The following is an 8,683-nucleotide window of genomic DNA, read 5'->3' on the forward strand; positions in this document are numbered from 1 at the left end:
GGGGAAAATGATTTTAAATTAAAGAGGCACATGAGGAAAAAGGTTTTACATTGAAGAGGGAAAGTGTGTGTGTGTGTGTGTGTGTGTGTATGTGTGTAATAATATTTGAATCTTACACATAACTCAAAAAGGGAACACACAATTCTCCAAAATTGGTTAAAGAACAAATCACAGAAACAATTAATAATTTCATTGAAGAAAATGACAATGATGAGACATCATTTCAAAATCTATGGGATGCAGCCAAAGTAGTACTCAGGAGGAAATTTAAATCCTTGAGTACATGAACAAATTAAAAATCCTCAAATGAAGACTAAATTAGAGATCCTAAAAATCAAAGGAAATTAATAAAATTGAAAGTCAAAGAACCATGCATTTAACAAATAAGACTAGAAGCTGGTACTTTGAAAAAACAAATAAAATAGACAAAGTATTGGTCAATCTAATAAAAAAGGAAAGAAGAAAACCAAATTGACAGTATCCAAAATGAAAAGGGAGACCTCACCTCAAATGAAGAGGAAATTAAAGCAATCATTAAAAACTATTATTCCCATTTATATGGCAATAAATATGGCAATCTAAGTGATATGGATGAATATTTACAAAAATAGAAATTGCCTATACTAACAGAGAAAGAAATAGGCAACCTAAACAACCCCATATCAGAAAAATAAATTGAACAAGCCACCAAAGAACTCCCTAAGAAAAAATCCCCAGCACCAGATGGATTCACAAATGAATTCTATCAAACATTCAAAGAACAACTAATCCCAATATTATACGAACTATTTGACAGAATACACAAAGAAAGAGTTCTACCAAATTCCTTTTATGACACAAATGTGGTACTGGTTCCAAAGCCAGGCAGGTTAAAAACAGAGAAGGAAAACTACCGACCAATCTCCTTAATGAATATAGATGCAAAAATCCTAAATAGGATACTAGCAAAAAGACTCCAGCAAGTGATCACGAGGGTTATTTACTATGACTAAGTAGGATTTATACTAGGAATGCAAGAATGGTTCATTATTAGGAAAATCATCCACATAATTTATCATATTAACAAGCAAACTGACAAAAATCACATGATTATTTCAATAGATGCAGAAAAAGCCTTTGACAAAATATAACACCCATTCCTATTGAAAACACTAGAAAGCATAGGAATAGAAGGGCCTTTCCTAAAAATAATAAACAGTATATATCTAAAACCATCATCAAGCATCATCTGCAATGGGGATAAACTAGAAGCCTTACAAATAAGATCAGGAGTGAAACAAGGATGCCCATTATCACTTCTATTATTTAACATTGTAGTAGAAACACTCACAGTAGCAATTAGAGAAGAAAAATAAATTGAAGTTTTTAAAATAGGCAATGAGGAGACCAAGCTATTACTCTTTGTAGATTATATGATGGTCTACTTAAAGAATTTTAGAGAATCAATGAAAAAGCTAGTCAAAATAATCAACAATTTTAGCAAGTTGCAGGATACAAAATAAACCCCCACAAGTCATCATCATTTCTATATATTTCCAACACATCTCAGCAGCAAGAATTAGAAAGAGAAATTCCATTTAAAATCACCTTAGGCAATATAAAATACTTGGGAATCTATCTGCTGAGAAACACAGGAACTATATGAAGACGACTACAAAACACTCTCCACACAATTAAAACTAGATCTAAACATTTGGGGAAACATTGATTACTCATGGGTAGGATGAGCTAACATAATAAAAATAACAATACAAACCAAATTAATTTACTTATTTAGTGCCATAGCCATTAAACTACCAAAAAACTTTTTTACTAAATTAGAAAAAACCATAACAAAGTTCATTTGGAAGAACAAAAAATCAAGAATATCCAGGAAAATCATGAAAAAAAATGCAAAGGAAGGTTGCCTTGCAGTCCCAGATCTCAAACTATAAATATACTGTGAAGCAGTGGTCATCAAAACAATTTGGTGCTGGCTAAGCAACAGAAAGGAGGATCAGTGGAATAGACTTGGGGTAAGTGATCTCAGCAAGACAGTCTATGCTAAGCCCAAAGATCCCAGATTTTGGGACAAAAATCCACTATTTGATAAAAACTGCTTGGAAAATTGGAAGACAGCATAGGAGAGATTAGGTTTGGATCAACATCTCACACCCTACACCAAGATAAATTCAGAATGGGTGAATGACTTGAACATAAAGAAAGAAACTATAAACAAATTAGGTGAACATAGAATAGGATACATGTCAGATCTTTGGGAAAGGAAAGACTTTAAAACCAATCAAGAGCAAGAAAAAAACACAAAATGTAAAATCAATAATTATGATTACATCAAATTAAAAAGGTTTTGTACAAACAAAACCTATGTAACCAAAATTCAAAGGGAAGCAACAAATTGGGAAACAATCTTCATAACTAAAAACCTCTGACAAAGGTCTAATTACTCAAATTTATAAAGAGTTAAATCAATTGTACAAAAAAAATCAAGCCATTCTCCAGTTGATAAATCAGCAAGGGACATGAATAGGCAATTTTCAGCTAAAGAAATCAGAACTATTAATATGCACATGAAAAAGTGTTCTAAATCTCTTATAATCTGTGGAAAGGAAACTAGACTGACATTTTGTGGGGGAAGGGGCAACTGGGAGTGGCAGTTGGGTCTTGTGACTAGTACTTCCTTCCTGCTGGGGGGGGGGGTGAGGTGGCTTGCTTCCTGGTGTTGGAGGAGGAAGGAGCTTATCAGCCCAGTCTGGTGTGGTGTGCCTCTTCTTGATTCAGTCCAAAGCCACAGGCTTCTGAAGGTTAGACCTGTTCTTGTTTGCTTTCTGTCTACTGCTAAGATTCTGTATTAGACAAAACTGGACTGATATAGAGTAGACGGGAATGGGAGAACCCTCCGCCAGCCTCTGGGGCCTGGCTCAACTCTGAAGCTGAGGAAAGAACTTCAATCCCAACTGGTTATTAAACTTTATATTATTTGAATTTGCAGTCAGATAATTGGACTATCTTTTCTGGTCATAGAGGGAGATGAACTTCAGTTCAGTCATTCAACGACAAACAGGCCTTATTGGACCCCTGCTGCTTCCACTCAGCAGGAGGCATCCCTCTCCTTTGCCTCACTAAGCAATATACCCTCTCTCCCCTCTCTCCTCCATACCCTATACAAACCTCCTATTATCTCCTATTTTTCCAATCCCATTTCCTTTCCCAATAAATATTACAGTTTTTGGCAGAGCCAGCCAGGTTTTCCAACATATTTTGTCAAGAATTTGAAAAAATCAGACCTGCATACATTTCAAAAGCCTGTGTGACTGTGAAAAGTAACCATTTTGAGAGCAGTGTTGAGTGCAACTAATCTGCCTAGTGATACCACACCCAAAAGAAATCACTCCTCCTGAAGGGAGGAGGCGACTCTTAAAGGGCCAGACTTAAAAAAAAATATTTTTTCTGTTACAAAAGGCTTTTCAAGATACAAGACAGCAAAGAAACTATTACTTGCCATGGGTTATCTAGCCTGGATTGCATATTTCTTTTATATGTTTTACAACTTATTTTTTGTCACGATTCTGGATTATATTTATTTTCTGCTTAGCATCTATGAAACTTTGCAATGGCTGAATATAAGTATGTATCGCTTGATTTCATTCATTCCCACATATGCTGGAGCATTATTCTTCATAACCCAATTATACCATGCCCTAAAAAAAAGGTGTGCATCAAAGTTTTGGGAAAAAAGTAAAAGATAATGCAATGGCTGTGATGATTTTAACCATAAAAGAGGAGATAATGCAACTAAAGGAAATGATGAAGGAACTGAGTGAAGAGATACAATGTTGCAAAGATATTAACACACAACAAGACATACCTAAAAATAACAATGTAGTTCAGCAAGAAAATACAGATGGGGCTGAAGGGGGAATACCAATATTGTCACTAAGAGATAAAACAAGCCTACAACCAGATAGCAGCACAATTCATATTAAAACACATAAACCATTTACAACAGCTGACCTTGAAAGTCTGAAAAAACAGATGCCTTCCTGGTTTTCAGAACTGATGAGATGTTTAAAAAAATTTAAAAGAGCAATTAGGCTTTATGATCCAGATTTCCAGGACACTGAAATTCTTCTCTCAGCATTATTTTCAAAATGGGAAAAACAACAATTCATTGATGAAACAAGAAACAATCCAAATTTAACATCATGGCCAGAGGAAGGAACAGACTTAGAGTTATCTAATAATGAAAATATATGTTACCTAAGAAAGGCCAGAGAAGACTTATTAGAGGCAATGAATAGTTTTTCAAAAAGACCAGATACTTGGGGAAAATTTGAGAAACTGAGACAGGAAATTGGGGAACATCCATCTAAGTTCCTCAATAGAGTGATTGAAGTAGCAGAGGATGTGCTTGGATTTGAAAATTTAACTGAACAAAATCTCCAACATATAAGGAGACAATTTGTGAAAGGCAGTAACACACCTATTAGATCATATTTTAAACTTCAATGTCCAGATTGGGAAACACTAAGTCTGGAAGATTTAAGAAAAACTGCAACTTACATATTTTCAGGTCATAAAGAAATGCTAGAGGAAAAGGATGAAACAATAAAAGAGCTTAAAGCTAATCTCAAGGAGGCAAATAGCTCAAGTAAATATAAAGAAATTGAAGAAATAAAAAATCTAGCCACTCTACAATCATGCAAACCCACAAGAAATTACACACAAAGCAATCAAAGGAGAAATTTACCCAGATGTTTCCTCTGTGGAAAAATGGGTCACATGGTTTGAGACTGTTATTTAAACGCACAATTATTCCAAGCTAATAACAAACAAAGGTCTTGGAAAAGCGACGTAAAGTATAGCAGCAATAATACACAAACAAATGCAAAATGTTGTAATTGTCACTGCAAGAATTCATTGCAAGCACCACATTTAGAAACCATGGAGAGAGATACATCCAACAAGGAGCAAAACCACGTTATTCACAAGTAGTCTCAGGTGCTGCCAAACAAAGTCAGTTATGAAGCCAGGTAACATCAAAAAGGAAAAATGGGAAAGGAAAAGGGAAAAATGAAAAGGAAGGAGACTGCATACAAATAGAATTTGGGGTTCCAAAAGCACAAAATAAAACTAAAGAACAAATAGAAGAAGAAATCCAATTAGATAATGATGTAACAGAGATTAAAGAGAAAATTTTTGGAACAGTAGAACAAGCTACAAAGAAAGAGGAAGGAAGTGCTAGTCACAAGACCCAACTGCCACTCCCAGTTGCCCCTTTCCCCACAAACTGTCAGTCTAGTTTCCTTTCCACAAATCAGAGAGATGCAAATTAAAACAACTCTGAGGTATCACCTCACACCTAGCAGATTGGCTAACATGACAAGGGAAAATAATGAATGTTGGAGGGGATGTGGCAAAGTCGGGACATTAATGCATTGCTGTTGGAGTTATGAACTGATCCAACCATTCTGGAGCACAATTTGGAACTATGCCCAAAGGACACTAAAAGTCTGTTTGCCCTTTGATCCAGCCATAGCAATGCTGGGTTTGTACCCCAAAGAGATAATAAGGAAAAAGACTTGTACAAGAATATTCATAGTTGCCCTCTTTGTGGTGGCAAAAAATTGGAAATGAGGGAATGCCCTTCAATTGGGGAATGTCTGAACAAATTGTGGTATCTGTTGGTGATGGAATACGATTGTGCTCAAAGGAATAACAAACTGGAGGAATTCCATGGGAACTGGAATGACCTCCAGGAATTGATGCAGAGTGAGAGGAGCAGAACCAGGAGAACACTGTACACAGAGACTGATAAACTGTGGTACAGTCTAATGTAATGGACTTCTCCATTAGTGGCAATGCAGTGATCCTGAACAACTTGGAGGGATCTATGAGAAAGAACACTATCCACATTCAGAGGAAAAACTGTGGCATTAGAAACACCAAAGAAAAACAACTGCTTGATTACATGGATCGAGGGGATATGGCTGGGGATGTAGAGTCTAAATGAACATCCTAGTGCAAACATCAAGAACATGGAAATAGCTTTTGATCATGTAACACCCAGTAAAATTGAACATCAGCTAGGGGAAGGGTGGGAGGAGGGAAGGGAGGGAAGGAATATGATTCTTATAACCAAGGAATAATATTCTAAATTGACTAAACAAATAAATAAATTTTAAAAATTTAAAAAAGGGAACACACACACATTCAGTTGTAATAGAATATATATCTTACTAAATTTAGAAGTAGAAGGGAATGAGTATAAGAGAAAGAGGTGATAAGTGAGAGGGCAAATGAAAGTACTGATCAGGAGCAAAATAGACTTTAGAGGAGGGACAGGATAAAAAGAGAGAGGATAAACAGTAGAAAATAGGATGTGAGGGAGGGAAATGCATAGTTAGTAATCATAACGGTCCATGTGAATGTGAGGAACTCATGCATAAAATGGAAATGGATAGCAGAATGGATTAAAAATCAGAATCCAACAATATACCTTTTAAAAGGAACACACTTAAAACAAAGAAATATACACAGAGTTAAATAAGGGGCTGGAAAATAATTTGTTATGCTTCAGCTGAAGTAAAAACGTTAAAGGTAGCAATCATGATCTCAGACAAGAAAAAACAAAAATAGACTAAATTAAAAGGGATAAATAGGGAAAATACATCTTGCTCAAAGGAACCATAGTCCAAGAAGTAATGTCAATTCTAAACATATATGTACTGAAAGATGTAGCATGCAATTTTCTTAGAGGAAAAATTAAATGAATTACAAGATGAAATAGACCACAAAACTATTCTAGTGGAGGCCCTCAACTCTCCCCTCTCAAAGCTAGATAAATCTTAACATAAAATAAACAAGAAAGAAGTAAGATGATGACTAGAATCTTAGAAAAGTTAGATATGATATACTTATGTAGAAAATTGAATGGGAATAGAAAGGAGTATACCTTTTTCTTAGCTGCAAAAATAACTTTCTCAAAAAATGACCATGAATTAGGGCATAAAAAAATCTTACGACCAAATGCAGAAAAGCAGAAATATTAAATGCATCCTTTTCATATCATAATGTAATAAAATTACATTTAATAAAGGGCTATGGAAACATAGAATAAAAGTTTATTAGAAATCAAATAATCTAAACCTAAGGAAAAAAGTGATTCAAAGGACAAATCATAAAAACAAGCAATAGTTTCATTAAAGAGAATTATGTGACAGAGTTCCAAAATTTGTGGGATTTAGCCACAGCAATATTTAAGGTAAATTTTATTTCTAATGCTTACATCAATAATTGTGAGGAAGAACCAATAAATGAATTGGGCATGCAACTAAAAAAAAACCTGAAAATGAAGAAATGTAAAATCCCTAATTAAACATCAAAATGGAAACCTGAAGATTAAAGGAAAGGCTAATAAAATTGGAAAATTTTGAAAATTGAATGAATAAGTAAACCTAGGAGCTTGTTTTATGAGAAAAACCAATAAAATATCTAAATCATTGGTTAATTTGATTTTTAAGAAGAAAAAAGAAAACCAAATTACTAGTATCAAAAATGAAAAGAGAGAATGTACCATAAATGAAGATGAAATTAAAGTAACTCATAGGAATTATTTTGCCCAATTACATGCCAAACTGGCAACCTAAGTGAAATGAATAAATATTTTTAAAAGTATAAACTTCCCAGAATAACAGAAGAGGAAATAGAATACTTAAATAACCTTGTCTTAGAAAAAAGAAATTAAACAAGCTATTAGTAAGTACCCTACGAAAAAGCCCTCAGGACTAGATGGATTCACAAGTGAATTTTATTAAACATTTAAGGAACAGTTAATTTCAATACTATACAAACTACTTGAAAGAATAGATAAAAAAGAAATCCTACAAAATTCTTTTTTTTTATCCACAAATATGCTTTTGATACCTAGAACAGGGAGAGCAAAAACAGAGAAAGAAAACTATAAACTGCTTTTTCTAATGAATATTGATTTAAAAAATTTAATTAAATCCTACCAACTAGATTACAGTAATATACCACAAAGATCACATATTATGACCAAGTGAGATTTTATACCATGAATGCAGGGCTCCTTCAATATTGGGCAAACTATCAGCATAACTGACCTTATCAATAACAACGAGAATCATATAATTGTGCCAACAGATGCAGAAAAAGCTTTTGGCAAAATACAACATTCATTCCTATTTTTAAAAAATCTAGAAAGCAAAGGAGTCAGTTAAGTCTTTCTTAAAATTTTAAGTAGTATTTATCAAAAACCAAGAGCAAGCATTATCTGCAATTAGGATAAACTAGAAGTCTTCCATTAAAATCAGAAATTAAGCAAAGATACAAAGATATGTGATTTATAAGAATGGCAAGAAAAATAAATTGAAGTAATAAAATTAGGTAATGATAAAACAAAACTATAACTTTTTGAAGATTGCCAATGATATGATGGTAAGTGGCAAACTTAAATAACTCAATAAACTGTCCTAAAAAACTAACTGAAACAATTAAAAACTTCAGCAAAGTTACAGGATATGAAAGTAACCCACATAAATCATCAGCCTCTCTATTTATTACAAAAAAAATCTAGCAGAAAGAGAAAGAAAGAGAAATTCCATTTAAATAACTGCAGGCAATAGAAAATACTCGGGAGACCAGCCAAGACAATCCCAAAGAA

This window comes from Monodelphis domestica, chromosome 4, assembly GCF_027887165.1.
Source record: "Monodelphis domestica isolate mMonDom1 chromosome 4, mMonDom1.pri, whole genome shotgun sequence".
NCBI lineage: Eukaryota > Metazoa > Chordata > Mammalia > Didelphimorphia > Didelphidae > Monodelphis > Monodelphis domestica.